Here is a 22,749-nt window from a genome sequence, read left to right as displayed (position 1 = left end):
CATTCCTTATATATTTGGATGTCTTTTTAATTATGCAGGAATTAGCCTTTATCAAGTGGCTCCTTTGTGATTGAGAAATTGCGAGAAGATGTTTTTTCAATTTTTGAAATACTAAGCAAGAACAAAACTCTTTAGCTGTAAGTTGGTGTTTGATTTATCTATTTTATCCACTTTTGCTTTGAAGAATCTGTTATCTGTATTGTCGTAGACATTATATCATCATGAAGATGCAAGCATGTATAGGTATTTTACATCAAGAAACCTTAAATGTTATCTTCCTGAGCACATAGAAAATATTGACTAGAAAATATCTGTCTATCATATGACTTTAGTGTTCAGATTTATGAGTCCAGAACTGTCAGCTTGATAAGAACTTTGACTTCAGTAATAAGAAATATAAAACTGTTATATTGTTTTAGAACTGCTGTTTTTAATATATTGTACAAAAAAATGTATTTTTTTTGGTATACTCATTATTTGGTCGCAAAAATACTGATATATGTCTTTCTTATAAAAATGTATTTTCAGAGTTTTCATCCAGTGACTCCTGAGGAAGGCGTTTTTTTCAGCCGAAACGCGCGTCGAGTTTTATTGTCACCTTCTATTTTTCGTATATGAATTATCTTTATTTGTACTGTTTTTGATTTAAATATGTTGTGTATTTATGGTGATTATTATGTGCTATGTCATTTTTATTGTATCATATAGTTTCAACGTGTTGTAGTTACTATATGATTTTTATCTACACAAATTAAATATATTTTTAACCTAGAATTATATGTCATCGTTCCTCTCTCTGTATAGTTTGGACAAACTGCACACTATTTCTTGCTGAAGGCCTAGGTTTTTTTCTCATGTTGGTTCTTACCCTGCCCTAGGAGTCTGCGCATTTTACTACCCAGGGGGTCCTTGTTTAATTCCTACCATTTACCCACAGCTTGTCTGTGTAGGGCTGTTCTACTGTGTATCATTACTAACTTCATCAAATATTTTCTGTGCTCACCTTCTTAGCTGCTTGTGCATCAAACCCCTTGTTCTATTTCATTTGTGTATAACCGATCATGGCCCAGTTACCAACATTTGGGTTTTCAGATGAATTATTCGCCTCATTAGTAGGCGCAAATGTGACCACCAGTAGTGGTGGAGCAGCAAATATTACCACCAATGAAGATAGTCGCAAATTAATTGAGCTTAAAAAGAAACTAACCCGTATGGAGGCCCACGGGGAGTTTATGTTAGCTTATCTAAAAAATGGCATCATCCCAATGGGCTTAAAAGTTCGAAATATTCCAGGCCTCTTTGTCAACCATAGACCATTTCTAGAAAAATGGAGTCTTATAGCCAACAGATTCTCTAGGGACCTGATGATTCTTATTATCGAAACAGCAAAAGAACTAGCCGTGGATATCAAGAAAGAAATTGACGCGTTAGAAGCTAAACTTAAATCAAGTAATATAGATGACGCCATCAAAAAAATAGAAGAAGCTAACAAGGAATTGGAATCGTTCAGCTCATACCTCAATAAACGTAAGAATGATAAATTAACAAAAGATAAACGGTTTTACACATTGGAGGGTACATACCCGTACTTAAAGCAAGATTTCTATAAACAGAATCATTACGTGGATGAGATTAGAACAACACCACAAAGAGTTAATAATTTCACAGACTCTTCGGACTCTGAAAATGAAAGTACGAATAGCTACTATGAAGGGGAAAACAATTACAATCAATATAATGGCCCCAGACCGAAACAACCTTTTTTGTCCCACAGAGGCCCACGCCGGGGACGGCCGCGAGTCCACTTTCAAAATCAAACCAGAGGCCATTTCCAGCAAGCCCATCATCAACAACAGCAACATCAAAATCAGCATGCACACCAACACCATCAGCATCAACCTCAAGAACCGCAATTCATACTAGAAACCCGGAATCGCCAATACTGGGGACAAGGGATGTAATCCCAATTTTTAACCTGTCCACAGGTAATATAGACCACTCCACTGAGTCTTTATTATCTAAAGGCCTTTCCTATGTCCCCCATTCCCAAGTAAATATTTTTGAGCTACAGAAAGATATTATTTCTTTTTTTCGCAAAATTAGGCTTAAGAAATTTTTCTCACAGATTGAGGATACTAACAGTACAGCTCAGGAATTGAGACAGTTATCATTACCCTCCACTTTCAATCCTTCTCTAGAACAGCTAGGTCCTGAGGTCGCAGCTTTCGAATTAGTTGTTCTTCAGCAACTCGAAAGAGCGATGCGATATATACCGAAACCCATCTACAATCTAAGTAGAGAAGAATCAGAGTCCCTCAAAACCCTCCGACAAAACAATGACCTAGTCATTAAAAGCTGCAATAAAGGTGGTGGTATTGTCCTCATAGATACCAACACATATGAACAGAAAATGAGGACCATGTTATCTGATACTACCACCTATCTACCAGTGAGAACTAATCCTGTGGCTCAAATATCAAAGAATATACTTGCGCTTTCAACCGCAGCCCTTAACACAGGTGATATCAGTCAGAAGGAATTTGATTTTTTAAACCACCACCAACATAAGACAGCATGTATATATGGTCTACCAAAGATCCATAAAAGCACCACAGACCCCCCTTATAGACCCATTGTGTCTACAATAGGTACCACTACTGAGCCCCTGTCTAAATTCATAGACTCCTTTTTACGTCCCCATATTCCCAAAACAACCTCATACATTAAAGATACAGGCTCAATGATAGCTAAAATAGAAAATCTACCCTTCGATCCCAACTCACATTTGCTAGTAACCATGGATATCGAATCATTGTATAGTAATATACCCCAACATGGAGCAATGACAGCCACTAGCTGGTTTATAGACACCTTTGACATCAATTGTCCCAAAGAATTTCTATTAAAACTTCTCCATATTGTGTTAACTGAGAACATAATAGAATTTGGAAATACTTTGTACCGTCAAACTAAAGGTGTAAGTATGGGGGCCTCTGTAGCCCCCTCCATTGCAAACATCTATATGGCATCCTTTGAATCAAAAGTCATATATAACGAAATGGCCCCTTTCTTTGAATCCATCTCCCATTGGTCCAGATATATTGATGACATCTTTTTTGTCTGGACCAATGGGAGAGATTCATTGATTGAATTTTTAGAATGGATCAATCTGGCAGACATGAACCTTAAATTCACGGCCCAATACAGCAGTACCCAAGTAGAGTTTCTAGATATAATTATTAAACACCAAGAAAACAAACTTGTGGTTGACCTTTTTATCAAACCCACAGCGAGGAATACCCTCCTACATTTTAAAAGTTTTCATCCAAGATTCCAACGGGAGAGTATACCTTTTTCACAGTTCCTTCGAGTCAGAAGGAACTGTTCTAATTTAGCTGATTTTGACAGCCAAGCAACCATAATGCGACAAAAATTCTTAGATAGAGGGTATCCCCATAGACTCATTAGAGATTCCTATAAACGAGCAAGGTATTATGATCGAGATTCCTTGCTCACATCAAAACCGCCGAAGGAAAACAACAAACTAGTCTGTATAACTAAGCACTCTACTTTAGATAATAAAGTTCGACACATTGTGAATTCCAACTGGCATATTTTGAATTCGAACCCCACTACAGTTAAACTTGACAAGCCTATGTTCGCACAGAGAAGGAACAAAAACCTTAAAGATCTGATTGTTCATTCCAGATTTACAACCAATATGTAATGTAATGTAATGTAATTTGACTTATATAGCGCACAAATCACCCGAAGGTCTCAGGGCGCTTGCTTAGGGAACCCGTCCTGGTATTCCCTTGTGAGATACCCCCGGCAGGGTATCCACAAGGTGAAAGCCAGGCATCCCGCCGCGAGGGGCCGTAGTGGAGATTAAGCAAGCTATTGCCCAGAGTCGCAGAGTGTGACCCCGTGAGTTGAGTAGGCACCGGCGCGAGAATTAACGAGTCCGTGGAATTTTGAGCCCGAGACCCTGCCGCGTCGGGAATCGAACCCTGGTCCACGGCCGCTCTCAGCCTCCGGGTCTGCCGCCTCTAACCACTGAGCCACACTTCTCCTGCACTAATAATAATGCACGCTCTGAATTTGTTCAAAGATCGATCAATGATAACTTCCCTGTTAAGGGCACTGTTAAATGTTCATCCTGCAAATCTTGCAATAATATCCTAACGGGTGAATCCTTTGAGCACAATGGTTGGAAAATTAACGCAAGTGATATGTGGAATTGCAAAACGGCTAACTGCATATACTTCATTCTTTGCCCTTGTCAGCTAGGCTATGTGGGAGAAACTTTGAGACCTATACAGACCAGACTGACAGAACATAGGTTAGCCATCCGGACAAATAAGACTGTAGCTCCCCTTGTTAAGCATTTTGTAGAAACTCAGCATGGCCCCAATGATTTTAAATGGCGCATTTTGGAAAAAATAAGGCTCCCAAATAATAAAGGAGGCGACAAAATTAGGAAGAAAAGGGAAGTCTTCTGGATTTTTTCTTTGGGGACTTTTCAAAGAGGTCTGAATGCTGAGATCCCCTGGGAGAATGCCATTATTTGACTCCCTAAGCATTCTGCCCAGGGCTGTACCATACTGCCATGATTATATAATTAACATCTCTCAGCTTTTTATTTAGCTTTAAATCACTTATGATTCATGCTGTATTTTTTCATTTTATTCAAACAACACATGTTGTAGTGAAATTACAACTATTTATTAACAGGCTATATTTTGAGCGCCATCTTTAATTGAGATATAAACCATTTTTAACTGCAATATTGAGTCCATGCAGTTTGTTAACATCGAGAGAATCGAAATAGACGTAAGTGAAATTAGAATTAGTTACTAACAGGATCTAATTTGAGCGCCATCTTTAATTGAGATATAAGCCACTTTCAACTGCAATACCGAGTCCATGCAGTTTGTTAATATTGAGAGAATCGAAATAGACGTAAACCAACATATAGCTACGTTATATGTATGAATGGCTTGATTCGCCCCTTGTTTTTTACATAGTTAGTTAATCAAATATCATCCTGGATCATTTGTAATATCAGAACGGACTATTCCTTTCCATGCACAGTCCGTTCTTCCTTTCAATTAAGAACTAGGATCTCAGTCCGTTATTGCTGTCTCCCCTTATACCCGGTTTGGATTTTTCGCGCGTTTTAAAGAGCCTTAAATACGAACCCGATCTAGCAAACCTTTTTTCATCCTACCGGTGAAGCAGAGCGCTCCCGAACCTGGAACAGCACCATCTTGCTGCACGCTCGGCGGCAACTCTTGATCAGGTAAAACGTAGCAGACGAACGTCTTGCTTTCGATTAGTTAAGGACTTTGGCTTCTGTCTTTATTACTGTATCTTCATGGATATTATGTCCAACCCTTGGTCTGTTTATTTCCTTACCGTTTAGCCCGTAAACAAGCCACCATTTATATTTGAGTAAAGAAGTCTCTGCAATATCCTGCATTTATCGAGCTGTTGGAAATCTAAAGATGCTGTGCCACGCTTAAAAAGGTACATATTTCGATATAAGGTCTTTATGGAATCCCAAAGTAGGCAGAACATATATATTCCAACTATTACTAAGTTTCACCCATGTTAAAAATGCACGCGTATATTTTACTTTCTCTACAGCCTCAAGTTAGCAAATACTTGGCACTATACGTGTGAGCTGCGGGGTTAATAGCTATTCACGCGCCCCTTCCTCTACTTTTTCTTGTGGATTGAAACATCTACTTCATAATTGAAGGTACTTGAATAATGCTATATGAATAGAGTGTCGTTATGACATGTAGTATGTTTGGCATTGTATTGGTGCCAAAATAAATATTAAGCATAATTTTTCGAGCTAATTGATAATTATTTTTTACCTTCAGCTACCTCCTAGCGTTGTGTAATCTGATGTTCACATTGAGGATGTCCAGCTACACGTCTATCGTTTTTTAACAATTCGTCTCGAGTATTCCAACAACTTCGACATACATTTATGTATAGAAGATTATTAGTAGGATCACCATATTTATAAATCAGGTAATGTGTATACCTACTCTATGCCATTGTTATACACTATCATCATTCCTCCTCATACCTAAGTAGCCTATAGCAACTGAGTAGGATCAGGATATTTGGTATGTGGTTACAGTCTGAGCCCCTGATACTTATAGAGCCTATAAAATACAGCTATGTGCCACGATAATTCTAAGATAGAGATCTCCATTTCTCTTAATGTCCCCCAAACGATTTACTCTTTAAGAAATAGCAACCCTGTGGGTATCCCGCCAGTAATATCAAAGATAGGTTTAGTCCATGAGGTACCCTGTAATATATATAAAATTAAGGGAATTATTGACACAATTGTTGTGTCAACATACTCTGGAGTTACGCCAAATCAGAAAAAGGAATCTTTACCTTGCACTTATTATTAACCTATTAAATTAGATGGTCTGTATGCCATACAACCATGTGTGCTTAAAGTGATCCATCTACCACCTTCATTCCTTATATATTTGGATGTCTTTTTAATTATGCAGGAATTAGCCTTTATCAAGTGGCTCCTTTGTGATTGAGAAATTGCGAGAAGATGTTTTTTCAATTTTTGAAATACTAAGCAAGAACAAAACTCTTTAGCTGTAAGTTGGTGTTTGATTTATCTATTTTATCCACTTTTGCTTTGAAGAATCTGTTATCTGTATTGTCGTAGACATTATATCATCATGAAGATGTAAGCATGTATAGGTATTTTACATCAAGAAACCTTAAATGTTATCTTCCTGAGCACATAGAAAATATTGACTAGAAAATATCTGTCTATCATATGACTTTAGTGTTCAGATTTATGAGTCCAGAACTGTCAGCTTGATAAGAACTTTGACTTCAGTAATAAGAAATATAAAACTGTTATATTGTTTTAGAACTGCTGTTTTTAATATATTGTACAAAAAAATGTATTTTTTTTGGTATACTCATTATTTGGTCGCCAAAATACTGATATATGTCTTTCTTATAAAAATGTATTTTCAGAGTTTTCATCCAGTGACTCCTGAGGAAGGCGTTTTTTTCAGCCGAAACGCGCGTCGAGTTTTATTGTCACCTTCTATTTTTCGTATATGAATTATCTTTATTTGTACTGTTTTTGATTTAAATATGTTGTGTATTTATGGTGATTATTATGTGCTATGTCATTTTTATTGTATCATATAGTTTCAACGTGTTGTAGTTACTATATGATTTTTATCTACACAAATTAAATATATTTTTAACCTAGAATTATATGTCATTGTTCCTCTCTCTGTATAGTTTGGACAAACTGCACACTATTTCTTGCTGACGGCCTAGGTTTTTTTCTCATGTTCATATAAATACAAAGTCCTTAGACTTTTTGTTAAAGTCAAGACCAAAACCAAGGATTTTTGTTCTCAGTGAAACTTAAGACCAAAACTTACGTTAAGCTGAGATTAAAGTCTAACTTTACTATTCGTAAATGCCCTTTGTGAATTCCTAAAGTCGTAAAGCTAGATTTTCGCCTCAGTTTACCTGTGTGAATCGGGCCCTTCAATGGCTGCCTGTTGCCAAATACTCACGCATGGAAAACAATCTAAACTTGGGAATCTGGAGCTTACTGACAATATGGTATGAAATGAGCAGCTAAGTACAGACTGACTATTAATGGCAACCCATTGACAGTACTCTAAACAAAGAATATCTAATGTGAAATCTGCAACATTTTGTCAGGATGACTTCTTATTATGTAAGCAAGTCATGTTTAGATTAATTGTAGGAAAAATTATTCTGTGTGGATACCCTTAAAATTAAGCTTGGGCGGAGTTCGCGGAGTTTCGCTACATGGAACTCTGCAAAGTGCAAAAAAACCTCTGCCACACTACGCGGAGCTCCGCAAGCAGAGGAGTTTCTTTAGATAAATGCAGTTTGTGGTGATTTTCGGTGCCAGGTGCTTGTCCGCATTGTGCAATCATCGCGAACGGCATCATGCACAGCACAAGCGGGCGCTGCTTCCTTTCTGCCACTCAAGTAGAATTTTACTCGAGCGACAGCTTTCTCAACACGGGTGGGTGGTTTCTCCACACGGACTGTCATGAGCATAAGCGACCACTCGCAATGAGAAATCTTGCTAAGATGTTGTTTTTCCACGCTCGCGCTCCCCAACTTGATGTTGACGAGCGCGAATGAGGAAAAGTCTCACCGGGAAGTGGGTTTTCCTAGTTCGCGCTCACCAACTTGATGTTGCGAGGGAAAAAAAGTGTTTTTCCGTAACACGGAGTGCAGAAAACTGCAAACTCCGTGAGAGGAGCGGAGTTCACCGCCCACACTTAAAATGTGGCTCTAATCTTGCTATTCTGAACGTTCCCGCTGCCGTCCAGCTGTGGGAGCACCCTGTTCAGCACCACTTACTGAGGTTTCCAGTGGCTCCCACACACTCCTTCTATTCTCCTTTCTAGAAGCCCGGGGGTGGGACTTCCAGAAGCAGGGATAGGAGAGGAGGCAGCCAAGCAGCAGCTATGGAGTTTCCCTGCTGACACGTATGTCAACATGAATGACAGCAAAAAAACGAATTTCCTGATGTTCTATAGGGACTTGCGTGGAACTTCAAACTTCAGGGCTCGAGATGGAGAGAAAATGAAAATTATGCTTTTGCTGACATGAGGTTATAATTCGCACAGCCCAGGTTTAAACTGATTGATTTTCAGCTGTCTAATAATTAATTTCCTCCCACTCCACTCCACAATTATCATAGCAGTCACAACTTTTGATTTTTGCTATCCACAAATAGCCTTTGCTTTAAATCATTACTGAAAACAGCAGGCATATGAACTTTCTGAGGCACAAAGATCATTCTATGAGCATTCACCAGCATGGCTCTTGGTGATTATCTCACATGTGGGAATAAAAAAACACTAATTCGTGATGTGATCTCTTATAATCTGCCTGTATGCTGGTAACAGGCACCGGCTTGAAGCCCAGTTTTATCCAAAAGAAATCTATGGGAGAGAACAAACCACAAAAACAATTAGGCCTCCTCCGGGTTGGCAGCCACCCTGATCCTAGACAAAACAAAGAACAATCCATCCTTGGTGAGGGGAAGGAAGATGCTCCGTGGGGGGCAGGCCTCTTAAGGGGCATGTTAGTATTGGTACACATAGCAGTGGTCCCTGCCCAGCTTCAGCTGCAAGAAAACCCACAGGCAGATCCCTGTGTCAGCACTTGCAGATTGGCATCTGAGTCTGCCTTGGGCTGAGAAAGCCTGCTGCTGTGATTTGGCAGGGGTCTGAGCTGTGCTTCTCATTTACACACATGCCCCGGGCACACGGCTGGCATTGAATCGTCTTTTCTTTGACTTCTGGGTTGCTTGTGTATCTTGGCCTCTCTGGTCGCTCTCCAGGAGTGGCTGTCAAGGGGCAGCATGCCACGCGTGATACCTTTAACCATTCCAAGCCTTCTAAACTGCTTCACATTGCAGTCTGGGAATTGTAGTTGCTGTAGCTAGTTCAACACTAATCCTCTATGGGTCCCGGAGTAGGGTGCTACTCGGCGAAAAAACGCTTCAACGCCTCGTCAGGGGGGGTAAGCTCTATATAAATGCAATTACAATACAATATAATTCAATACAATGCTGAAACTGGCTCAATATGCTGCCGGGTGAAAAGCCCAGTCTATATGAAGGTGTCATACATGCTGTCCAGTATGTGCTGGAATCAGGAACATTGAGGGGGAATGCTGAGAGAAGGGATTCCAGTATTGGAGTTGGGGTGATTTACTGGTGGTCGTCGGCTATGGAGAAGACCTGTAACTAAACTACAATTTGATTGACCCCCAATGTGGCATCTTCCTTTCAGTGGCGGCAAGCAGGTACCTTACTTAATTACCACCAGTTTATCGCCTTCACTTGCCCAGACTAGCCAGATTCGCCTTGATTGGAGTGGAACTAGTTTCTCATATTTCGCATTGGCCGCAATGCATGCATCTTATGGATTGTGATGTCCTGGATCAAAAACGTCAGGCTGCGGTTGTCTGGTGCGCTTCTCCATTTTAAAATGTGTGTGCCACAGTGGAGATCTTTGGGCGCGTCTGCTATATTGAGAAGGCAGGTGGCATAGAAAGAGGACCATTGATTCATTCCTCAGTGTGCTCTGCGTTGTATTCAGACCACCATTTTTTGATTGGATCAGCCAGAACACACAGGCCGCCATATTGGTTTGGGGCCACCTCCTGAAAACATTGGGCATCTGGATTTATACATCCACCACCATATTGGATTCGGTCAAACAGAATGATACCATTATCATTGGCATTTAGTGACTGTCTTTCAGAAGAATAAGTAACCAGTGCACATTACTACGTTCAGCCAATTTACATTTGTGTATTTCTACCTGCTGAATATGGATGGTATTATAGCTAATCCTCTATGGGTGGTATTATAGCTAATCCTCTATGGGTGGTATTATGGCTAATCCTCTATGGATGGTATTATGGCTAATCCTCTATGGATGGTATTATAGCTAATCCTCTATGGGTGGTATTATAGCTAATCCTCTATGGGTGGTATTATAGCTAATCCTCTATGGGTGGTATTATGGCTAATCCTCTATGGATGGTATTATAGCTAATCCTCTATGGATGGTATTATAGCTAATCCTCTATGGGTGGTATTATAGCTAATCCTCTATGGGTGGTATTATAGCTAATCCTCTATGGGTGGTATTATGGCTAATCCTCCTTTTGTGGTTGTCCCAGGCCTACCGCCTTTGAATTGAGTGTGCTGTTAATATGTCTTTGAAGCATGTTTGGATGCTACAGATGGTGACACATTTACTAATAAAAATAACAAAAGCCTTACTGCAACATAACTTGGGTCCAGAAGGCAAGTCAATATTGAAAACACGGCCTTAAAACACCTACTTAAATCAGGAGTGGGTGTCAGAAGAGATGGTAAGTGCAGAAGTCAAGAACGAATATGCATCTGTCATCAAAACATTAGATAAAAGCTTTTCACCATCTAGGAATGTGGTTTTGGAAAGACATAAGTTCTTTCAATGACCTCAGCAGCAGGATGAATCCATTGATGACTTTGTGTCTCCCTTAAGTAGTCTGGACATTGCATGTAATTATCAAGATTACAAAGAGAATATTAGTCAAGAAAATACAAGAACGTTTACTTTCCACTGAGGACCCGGATCTCAAGTCAGACATGACGATAGCATGGGCAATAGAGAACTCTGAAGCATAGTTTAAGGAAATACCTATGCCTTTTGAATGTGGTTCTATCAGGGAAGTAAGTGCACTTAAAGGAAAAGATAAGCAGAAAAATATAAAGAAGGATTTAGTACTCAAGACTAACTATTGTCCTAATTGTAAAAAACACAAGACAAAGAATGAAGACAGCAGTGTGTGTTTTAGATGTAGCAGCCTCACACATGTAGCTTCTGCAAACAACTGTCCAGCTTTATTCCAAGTGTGTTTTAAACACATCGACAAAGGACATTTTGGTAGAGTGTGTCACAACACTCATAAACTTACTGTATCTCAGGTTGAAGAGTGTGATATGGAAAGAGTATGTGAGAGAGTAAATGAGGATGAGTGTGACCTGGCAATTATTCAGTTAGATTTCCTATCTAGAATGTTGGTGCAAGGGATGGAAGACAATGTTGTAGATGATGAAGAAAAGGTTGATGAAGTAAGAAGAGGTGCATTGAGGGAAAGTGAGTGGAGGAATGAACTTGAAACAGATGTTATAATCAAGGAGAATATGGCTTGTGTGACACAGGGTTGGCCTAATGCCATATGGCTGAGATACCCGCCACCCCCTCTCAACACAATCCCCAAGAATGGGAATACGGAAACGGTTCTGAACTTTTGGAAGGCGGGAGGGAGTTACCCTCCCGGCCGTATTTATTAAAAATATGAAACAAAATTAAAACATTAAAATAACAGTTTCATATCATGTACAATTTCATATCCACCTTACGATGTTCATTGGCTGACCTTAACACATCTCTAATACAAAGGTTCTCCTAGCCGATACTAAACATCCTGCAAATGCATTTCTCAAAATTGAAATTGTACATCCTAACATTACGGGCCAACGGCAAGGTCGTAACCGGTGTCAGATCCCTAATACCAGAACTCCCCCCTCACTTGTGAGGGGCGGTCGCACAGAGGACTGTACCTTTGTGCCTACTTCCAATTTCCCTTGTCTTTAGCGGGGGCCCCCTGTTAACTCAACGCCATCTTAGTGGTCGTCCGAGGACTCGTGTGAGGTGTCTAGAAGGTAGCGTAGACCCCCCTCCCACCCCACACAACTTACCACATCTGCCGTCGCAGATGTCCTGGCCCCGGGAAATTCCCAGGAGGGGCCCGCAGCCCCTCCTCCCCAGGGAGGGGCTATGGCCGCCTTCCCTTTCGGCGTCCCCATCCTTAGAGGGGACCGCCTCCCCGTTTGAGGGGCCAATGGCCGCCTCCCCCCGGGCGCTCCCATCCATAATGGGTGACGCCCCACCTCTAGGGATCTTCCAATTACTGCTCACCGATCATGACCTTACCGCCCGACCAAAATAAATACGACAATCTAAGACTAAAGAGGAGAAAAGACAATTATACTTAAGCAATTCAAAGTATAAACTCTACAGAACAACACTGTTCACTCTGGATGCAACTACTTTGCCGAATAAAGATGCTGAAAAAGAAAATTATCAACTTTATTTCATACCAAATCACAAACTTTATTCAGAACAACCTGTAAGAAAAACAATACCATGTCACAAGACTTTATTCAAAGAAATCGCTGTCCTCAGGGGCTGGTGGGTGGGTTCAAAATTGGCTCTTCGTTCCGTCTCGAGCTCACGTGCAACGGGGAGGTGCAGCTTCAGAGCACAGGAACAAGAGGATGCTTCCTTGGCTTGTCGCTCCTTTTATCCTTCTTCGGGCGGGCGTAGACCCACCTCCAATCCGCCTCCGGGGCGTGGCTAACGGCGTCAGTGTCTAGGACAACCCTCTCTTGGGCGGGAAAAGGCGCGCCCCGGCTACGCCGCTTCGGGCATACCAGCCGAGACTCGCCTCCCGCCCAAAATGGCTTCCCGGGGGGATCGGGGTACTCCACCATACGTTCGGGGGGACCGAGTGGTCGCCCCTTTCCATATGGCTGAGATACCCGCCACCCCCTCTCAACACAATCCCCAAGAATGGGAATACGGAAACGGTTCTGAACTTTTGGAAGGCGGGAGGGAGTTACCCTCCCGGCCGTATTTATTAAAAATATGAACCAAAATTAAAACATTAAAATAACAGTTTCATATCATGTACAATTTCATATCCACCTTACGATGTTCATTGGCTGACCTTAACACATCTCTAATACAAAGGTTCTCCTAGCCGATACTAAACATCCTGCAAATGCATTTCTCAAAATTGAAATTGTACATCCTAACATTACGGGCCAACGGCAAGGTCGTAACCGGTGTCAGATCCCTAATACCAGAACTCCCCTCTCACTTGTGAGGGGCGGTCGCACAGAGGACTGTACCTTTGTGCCTACTTCCAATTTCCCTTGTCTTTAGCGGGGGCCCCCTGTTAACTCGACGCCATCTTAGTGGTCGTCCGAGGACTCGTGTGAGGTGTCTAGAAGGTAGCGTAGACCCCCCTCCCTCCCCACACAACTTACCACATCTGCCGTCGCAGATGTCCTGGCCCCAGGAAATTCCCAGGAGGGGCCCGCAGCCCCTCCTCCCCAGGGAGGGGCCTATGGCCGCCTTCCCTTTCGGCGTCCCCATCCTTAGAGGGGACCGCCTCCCCGTTTGAGGGGCCAATGGCCGCCTCCCCCCGGGCGCTCCCATCCATAATGGGTGACGCCCCATCTCTAGGGATCTTCCAATTACTGCTCACCGATCATGACCTTACCGCCACAGGCCGGATAGTTGACCGGCTATCCGGCCCCCCCACAACAACTCCTACTTAAAGGTCATGGCTGCAAACTCTTTAACCAGGCTACGAGGTCTCCTATGAGTAAAGAATTCCCCACCCGGGACAAATGGACCCCATCTTCTAGATACATATCGTCCCCCCTGATACATCCATGAGGAATCGAATGCAATGTACTTGTACGGAACAGTCTACCAAGTTTGTTATTCACTTTCTTCACCGAATGATTTATAGCAGACACAGAATTAGCCCCCCGCCACACCTTCCGTGGAATCATATTGGACCATGCAATCGTGCACCCCGGAACCCTTCTCGCCAACCAACTTACTGTGGATAATATCACCTCGCGAAGTACTCGTCGACCAGTGGTCACCAAATCATTGCCCCCAAGATGCACTATGATTATAGATGGCGGTGACCTTGTCCGCCCTAACAAACCCTCCATAAAAGTTTGAAACTGGTCAATACAGAGCCCGCCCCTTCCGTAGAAGGTCACCCTGTACCCGTATTCCCCAGCCATGTGAATCATGTCACCTGCTTTGAATACGTCTGCGGCACGCCTCACGTATGAGTGGCCCACGACCCACACCACTCTCTCCTCAGCCGGTGATCTTTGACCGCTGGTTCCCAGGTGTCGGGTCGACTGCACAGTCCGCCCCGCCTCGTAAGCTCGCGAAACTGTAAACCAAACAAAAACAAGAAGCGTGCATGACATTAGCTTCACAACATGTGCAACCGCACATACCTTTTGTAACAATTCGAGGACCAACGCCCCAACTGTTTCACTTTTTCAACACTCAGACCCCTGGCTGTAGCCTCTGTAGCAGCCCCTATCCGAAAGGAATGGGTCCCAAACTCGCACGGGTTCAAGCCTGCAGCTGCGATTGCCATTGCAAGCACCCGCTGGAACTGAAACCTAGTCAGTGGGGTGGCGTCGGCGTGCCTCAGCAAGGTTCCCCCCCATGATGCCGCCCTCTGCGCCAAATATTCCTCAACGCATGCAACCGGGCACATGGGAGATCCGGGAATCCGCTGGACTACTACACTGTCCCCGATCGCTCCCTGATCGGTCTTGGACCTGGCAAATGAGACTACCATTGTCTCCCCCTTAATTTGGACGTGCTCTCGGCACAGACCTCCCCCCGTATCCTGCTTGTTCCTTGCTACCAGTTTGCTTACCCGCATAGCCCCATGGAATGCTAATGCAAAAGCGGCCCGGAATAGCACCGTCTCTGATTGAGATGAACATGTTGCAGGAAGTACGGACAGTAACAGGGCCAATCTTTCCAGACCTATCGGGTGCCTCTCATCCACTCTGCGACCCTCAAGGCATTGCCACCCACGCAGCGCTTTTTGTACCAGAAAAGACGCTGTGGGGTCCTGGATACCATGAGCCCGTGCCATGAAAGAAATGGCGGCCCGGTGCCTATTGGCCGTAGCCACTGATTTGCCTGCCTGATGTAATGATAACAGAAAATTCAGGACATACTCCTCTTGGCCCCAAAGCTCCCCCCTAGCAGAACCCAAAAAGGACCAATAGGAACGGAACGCCCCTTCATATGCCTTCCTTGTCCTGGGTGCTAGACTCTCCCCCACGAGGTCTTGTAGTCCGGGGCACCGAGAGACCAGAGAGCTTCGGGAAATGGTGCCGCCACCGGGTCCGCTGTGGGCAGAAAACCCCAGAAGGCCTGCATACGGGAACGAGAAAGCGCATCAGCTGCCTGATTTAACACCCCTGGCACATGTCTTGCCCTAAAATGGACGTTTAGTCTCATACACAGCAGAACAATTTCCTTCAGCAATCTCAAAATCCATTTGCAGCGTGCTGCCTGACTGTTGATACACTCAACCACGGTCATATTATCAGACCAGAACACCACAGAGCGATCACGAAACCCCTCAGGCCATGTTTTTAAGGCCACCAAAATAGGGAACAGTTCCAGAAAACCAATAATACCTGTGAGCCCACTCACGTGCCACCATGACGGCCATGTTCGAGCTGACCAGTGATTACCAAATATGGCGCCAAAGCCCACACTCCCTGCCGAGTCTGTCCACAACCCCAGCTCCTCGGAGGAAACCGCTGGTTTGTTCCACACGACACGACCGTTGAAATCCGCCAGGAATGCCAACCATATGCGCATGTCCTGGCGAACCTCTGCCGAGAGCCTTGTGCGGTGGTGCCCTTCTTTAAGGCCAACCATGGCTTGAGCAATAGAGCGGGAAAAAGGGCGAGCCATTGGTATCACTCTAAGGGCAAAATTCAGCTGACCCACAGTCTGCTGCAACTGATGCAAATTTACCTTCGTCTCGCTAATACATGTTTCCAGCGAGGCCTTAAATTTCATTACCTTTTCCTTGGGCAACCGGAAGCACCCCTCTTCGGAATCGAGCTCTATTCCAAGAAACTCGAGCGAAGTAGACGGCCCCACTGTCTTACCTGGTGCCAATGGCACGCCAAAGCGTCTCATGAGATCACAAAATTCATTCAAAGCCTGTGCACATTCCGTGTCCCCGGCTGCCCCCAGGAACAGAAAATCGTCAAGATAGTGCATAACATGCGTAAACCCCGTTATTCTTGTGAACGCCCATTGCAGAAAACTACTGAATTTCTCAAAATACGCACAAGAGATGGAGCAACCCATTGGCATACATTTATCCATGTAATAGCATCCCTGAAACATGAAACCAAGGAGACGCTGATCATCTGGGTGTACCGGGAGCAACCGGAACGCTGACTCGATGTCTGATTTGGCCATCAGCGCTCCGGGCCCCAGGCGATTCAACATGGCGACGGCCTCATCAAAAGATGCGTACCGCACCGAACAAACTCCCGGGTCAATCGCATCGTTCACCGAAAGACCCCTCGGAGCTGACAAGTTATGTATCAACCTGAATTCCCCTGGGTCCTTTTTGGGGACTACTCCCAGAGCCGAGCAAACAAAATTAGCAACTGGCGGTATGTCACATGGTCCGGCAACCCGACCCCGGGTCACCTCTTTCCCAATCTTTGCTTGTACCACCGCCGTATTCTGCAGAACCGACAGTTGGTTCCTACATTGTGGTTTACCCTGAAAATCCCCCGCCGGGATGCGGAAACCATACGAAAAACCATCTCGCAACACCCCAGCGGAGCTATGATCCGGGTATTCGTTCAGCCAAGGAATCATTGCCATGGTATCAACAGGGGTAGGGAGAGGCTCCCCTCAGACTATTTCAGACCTGTTTGGCGCCCCCTCTACTTCCCGTGTCACCCGTTTTGGCTCTGCACATGGTCTCGGGATGCGAGGACTGCCCGCACCCTGTACATTCATGCCTAAACTTGCATGACCCCTGGGGCCTAGTACATTTGCCTCTCTTAAAGCTCCAGCATGCCCCTTTTTTACCTGAGTTGCCATTATTCCTTGTGTGCTGATCATTGCTTGATCCCGCCCGAAAGGGCGCCCCAGACGAGTGGCGGGAAAACTCGACCCCGTTTCCCCCCAACGATGGCGACTTCGCCATGCCTGACTTCTCCATTTTTTGCCAGGAAATGGAGTCGAAACAATCCCACGTCAGAGATGTGTCGTACTCCTTGGACTTACGAAATATGCTATCGTAACAAAACCATTGATTGCCACCATATGTCTCAGCAAATTCCATGATACGTGTCTGATACACGGCTAATTCCACCAACATTTCGGGCCTACATTCCCCCATAATTGCAGTGAACATTCCAAACGCTCTGCCCCAATTGCCTATCGATTCATCAACTCTGAAAGCGGCCATCTTGGCGCGCCAAACACTAGGGTGCAGAAACTCCTTTTGACCTTTTACATGCTCAATCTCGTAGTGATCGGTCAGTAAGGAAAACATGTTTACATATTTATCAGCCCATATCCTTTCTTTTACCTCCATCGGGATATGCTGAACAACTTTCTCCCTCCTTGAAGGTACCGATCCCTCCCCCGCCATCGGCAATGGCTGCTTACCTGAACCGGTAGCCGTGACCGTAGTCCCTGCCGAACCAACGCCCGATACTGGTTGTTCCACGGGAGCCTGCGGGGAAACAAGAGGACACGGTGCCTTCGCAGCATCTTTCGATTGCCGCGACTGCTTCATTATCGCCCTGGCATCATCAGCCGTGGCCCCCTCGTTCTCTTTGCCTAACCATGCCGCCAACTGGGCAGCCAGCTCAGGAGGCATATCCTCCCCGTTCACGGGAGTGACTACCACAGGGATTGGTTGCCCCCCGTTCGGGACCGGGGTCGGGGCCTCGATCGGTGTGACCGGGTGCGCCGGGGGAGCTTCGGGAACCGGGGCCTCCCCCCCCGACGCTCCCTTCTTGGCCCTTCTACCTCTCCCGTTAGGGACCACTCCCGGCAATGCTGGTCGGACGACTCTCTTAGGTCCCCCCGCACCATTCATTGCCGTCATCTGCTTCTTCATCTCCGCCATGTCTTTCACCAGCATACGAAGCATCTGATCAGTCCCGACCCTCTTTCCGACCTTCTTGCCAGGCATCGTCCACGTATGATCCTCGAGGTCCTAGGCCAAGAAACTCCGACTCACTGAAAGAATAAACACAAAATTAAATCCTTCAAAATTGGCTCTTCGTTCCGTCTCGAGCTCACGTGCAACGGGGAGGTGCAGCTTCAGAGCACAGGAACAAGAGGATGCTTCCTTGGCTTGTCGCTCCTTTTATCCTTCTTCGGGCGGGCGTAGACCCACCTCCAATCCGCCTCCGGGGCGTGGCTAACGGCGTCAGTGTCTAGGACAACCCTCTCTTGGGCGGGAAAAGGAGCGCCCCGGCTACGCCGCTTCGGGCATACCAGCCGAGACTCCCCTCCCGCCCAAAATGGCTTCCCGGGGGGATCGCGGTACTCCACCATACCTTCGGGGGGACCAAGTGGTCGCCCCTTTCCAAGTGTGTGGGACAGAAGATGATGCCCTACTTCTATGTATCCCCAGATGTCAGTTGTGGCAAAGGATTATTGCGCAGGTTAGGTCTGTTGGTTGTGCCATCCATGCTGAGGAAGAGGGTCTTGGAGTTAGCTCATGAGGGTCACACACAGATTTGTGCCATGAAACATAGGGTATGTGAGGATTTGTGGGGACGGAAGTAGACAAAGACATTGAATGTATTGGGAGAGATTGTAGCCCCTCTATTTTAAGTGGCAAGAACCAAGTGACTCAGCTATCCGCAATTAACCCTCTAGTGCTTTGGTCCAAACTGACCTTAGACTGGGCAGGTCCAATAGGAGTTTTGGGTGTGAATTTCAGGTTTGCCATTGTACTAATTGATTGCATGTTTGAATGAACAGCGGTCAGTTTCATCAATAATGTAAATACATTTTCAGTTATCCAATACTTACAGAGTAACTAGTAGCTGACAACGGCACCCAGATAGTGCCTGAAAAAATGAGATCTTTCTTGGATTCCAATGGCATCAAGCATACTTGAACATTCTTGTACCATCCTTGAGATAATGGACTAGTTGAGCTTTTTAATCGCACCTTAAAGGACCAGTTACAGCTTGCTTTGACTAACAAGCTAACATAGAAACCAATGGAGGAAATGTTGTGGGCATACAGAACAACACCCAATGCCTCAACCGATGTTCCTCCTTTCATGCGTCTAAGTGGTTGGATGTAGGGCGGATAACCACCACCCGCATGGCAGTGGTGATCCGCCCTGCATCCTTCCCCGCCCGCCACCCATTTCCCCCCGCCATATTAGTATGGCGGGGGTACCGCGGCGGACGGGAAGACCGTCCGGCGCTTTTCTGCCCGGTCGACAAGTCGACCGGGCGGAAAAGGGTTTAATATGATGGCGGTGTCTGCTAGACACTGCTATCGCTATTAGCATGGGGGCGGAAACAAGCCTTTCCAGGGCGGCTTTGCCGCCACGGAAAGGCATGCGGAATTCTCTTACGGGGGCCCGTTGCTGGCCCCCAGGGTATTGGGAGGCTGGGGGGTGCACATGGGGGGTACCTATGGTACCCCCCTGCATTGACATGGACATGGTGGCAGGCACCTCGCGGTGCCTGTCACCTGTGCATGACAATGCACACAGTGCTGGGAATGGAGGATGCCACCACCACGGTGGCATCCTAATCGCCGGTGCGGGACCGCCGCACCACTGGCGGCTGGTCCCAGCACCGTTAGGGTGGCAGGCGGACTTCTGTTTGCCCGCCATCTTAATGGGCCCCTTAAAGTTCACGCCCTCTGCACTACTTTTCCAGTGTGGAATAGGTCTGGTGTTTAGTGTACTTTCTGGCCCCCGGGTAGGGCAGATTGAGGGTTAAGCCACGCCACCTTGACCTTCCACAGGCATCTAGTTTTCTGAAATGTCTGGGGTTGATAGGATTTCCTTGGTGCCAGCCAACCCTGGGCCCAAATACTGAGGCTAACATAACAAGCATAATGAGGAATTCCCAGAATTAGGTGACATATACAGGTAGAATCTAATTTTTTGCACAGTCCTACTATTCACGAAAGCCACACCATCCTCTTCTCCAGTAAGTGTTTAGATTCCAGAAATGTCTATGGTTGGTAGGTTTCCCGGGGTGCGTGTCACCCCAGGTCCCAAACACCACAGCCACCCACATCCCCACAAAGATTAAAATTGCAAGGAAGTATCTAGCTTTCTATATTTTGAATTTTGGGCTCTTTCCTGTTGAGGGTGATTGGCCCACTCACACAAGTGGGCTGCCGTTTGTTTTGGAGAAGTGTGGGCACACAGTGTGGTAGGGCTTGGAGCGATCCTTGTAGATTTCATGACTTTCCATCTCAAAGAATTTGCAGACAACGTGTGATTTTTGCTAAATTTTGATGCCTTCGGGGCTTTCTGGGTATGAAAAAGTTGGGATACCCACTTAGGCTGCACCACCCTGGACTCAACCATGTGTCTATTTTTCAGACATGTCTACGGTTGATACATGTCCCTGGGTGCCACCTACTCTGGGTCCAAATACTGGAGATACTCATATCCAAAGAAAGATTTAATTTTCAGGGTAAAGTCTTCCTGTCTCTGTGTCCTGTGTTCTGTGATAGGCCCACTCTCACAAGTGGGGTACCATTTTATGGAGAGAATTGGGGGACCACAGAACATGGAATAGTAGAATATTTACCCTCTGAATCACACAAAGTTATGGGTAAACCACAATTTGGAGTTGGATAAATAACCACTATTCCTAAACCCAGGTTCTTAGGCACATTTAAAAAATGCATAGCTTTCCTTCATACCAATTTTTCCTTCTTGAGGTTTTACCTTATGAAATGATGCATTGTTGGTACACAATGAAAAATCATTATAAACTGCATCTGTGCTGGCTATTTGGACAAAATATCGGATCATAAATATCAAGCTACACAAATATTGTTCAGAAAAATATCGATTTTTAACCTAAGTAATATCGTTTTCAAGGAGCCCGTCGGAGCGTCGGATTGTCACATAATCCCATAATGACGGCAGAGCCAGACCCAGCACCGCCGTCGGAATTATGATGTCACTTTACCACAGCCTTTCTATGTTGGCACCATGTGGCAGGCACCGCATGGTGCCTGCCACACGGTGCAGGGATGATCAAAAACATCCATTTTACTATTGTAGCTTATGCTGCGGGCCTTTTCTGCCCACCGCACAAGCTACAATTGAAAAATTTATGTTTCCGACCTCCCATAGGGCAGTCACATTCAAATTCTGCAGGCAGAACTGCTGAACTATGGTCAGGCGGTTCCAGTCTGCAAAGGTGTCGGCTGGATGCAAGTCCAACCAACATCGTAATAAGGGCCATTGTTGTGAAAAATATAATTTTTTAATTTTCTTTATGAGTTTTAGTTCATATTTTAATTGTATATGTTATATAGTGTTTGTATAATTGTTAACATTTTTTAATATAGTTTGTAATTGTAGGTTATTTATAATTTTTGAATTAATTGTTAATAGTAATTTATAGTGTTGTAGCGGGTTGTGAGGTCTGAAGGGGTACAGGGTGAGAAGTTAATTAAATATAAATAATACATAATTTGAAATTAATATAATTTATTTAACTGATAAATAATTATGTAAAGTGTGTATTTATATTTTTAAGCTATATTTTAGCAGTGGATTGTTGTGTTTGTAGGGGTATAGGGTGGGAAGTTAATTAAGCGATAATTGATTATTAAGTAATTAATAATTTATTATTATTTAATAGACAATTCATTATGTAAATTGTGTAATTATTACATTTTTATATATATATTGAATGTGAATTGTTGGCTTTTTAGGGGTATTGGGTGGGTGGGCAGTTAATTAAGTAATATTTAATTCATATTAATGATTATTTTTTATTTGTATATAATTAATTATGTAAACTGTGTAAATATTATATTTTTTAAATTATCTTTATGGTTGGGGCTGTTTTTTAGGGGTACAGGGTGGGAAGTTAATTAAGTATTAATTGATTCATTATTATTGTATTACTTACTTAATTTATAATTAAGAATGTAAATTGTTTAATAATTATATGTTTTTTATGTTATATATTAGGTGTGTGTTGTTGTTTATTTAAGTAATAATTAATTAACAATTATTGTATTAATAATTATTTTATTGATTAATATGTTAATTGTATTATACATTTTTATTTTTATTGTGGGCTGCTAGGTATGTTAGAGTATAGTGTGGGAATTCAAATAAATTATCAACAATGAATAGCATTTTGTGTTATATATTAATAATTTCAAACAATATAATTATGTAAATTGTTTAATTGTTTTTTAAATGCTTTGTTCCTCCTCTCATGCCCTCTGAGTTATGCCCAAGTTCCATCCAACCCCA

Source organism: Lissotriton vulgaris, chromosome 5 (assembly GCF_964263255.1).
Source record: "Lissotriton vulgaris chromosome 5, aLisVul1.2, whole genome shotgun sequence".
NCBI lineage: Eukaryota > Metazoa > Chordata > Amphibia > Caudata > Salamandridae > Lissotriton > Lissotriton vulgaris.
Note: the sequence above shows the minus strand (reverse complement) of the source record.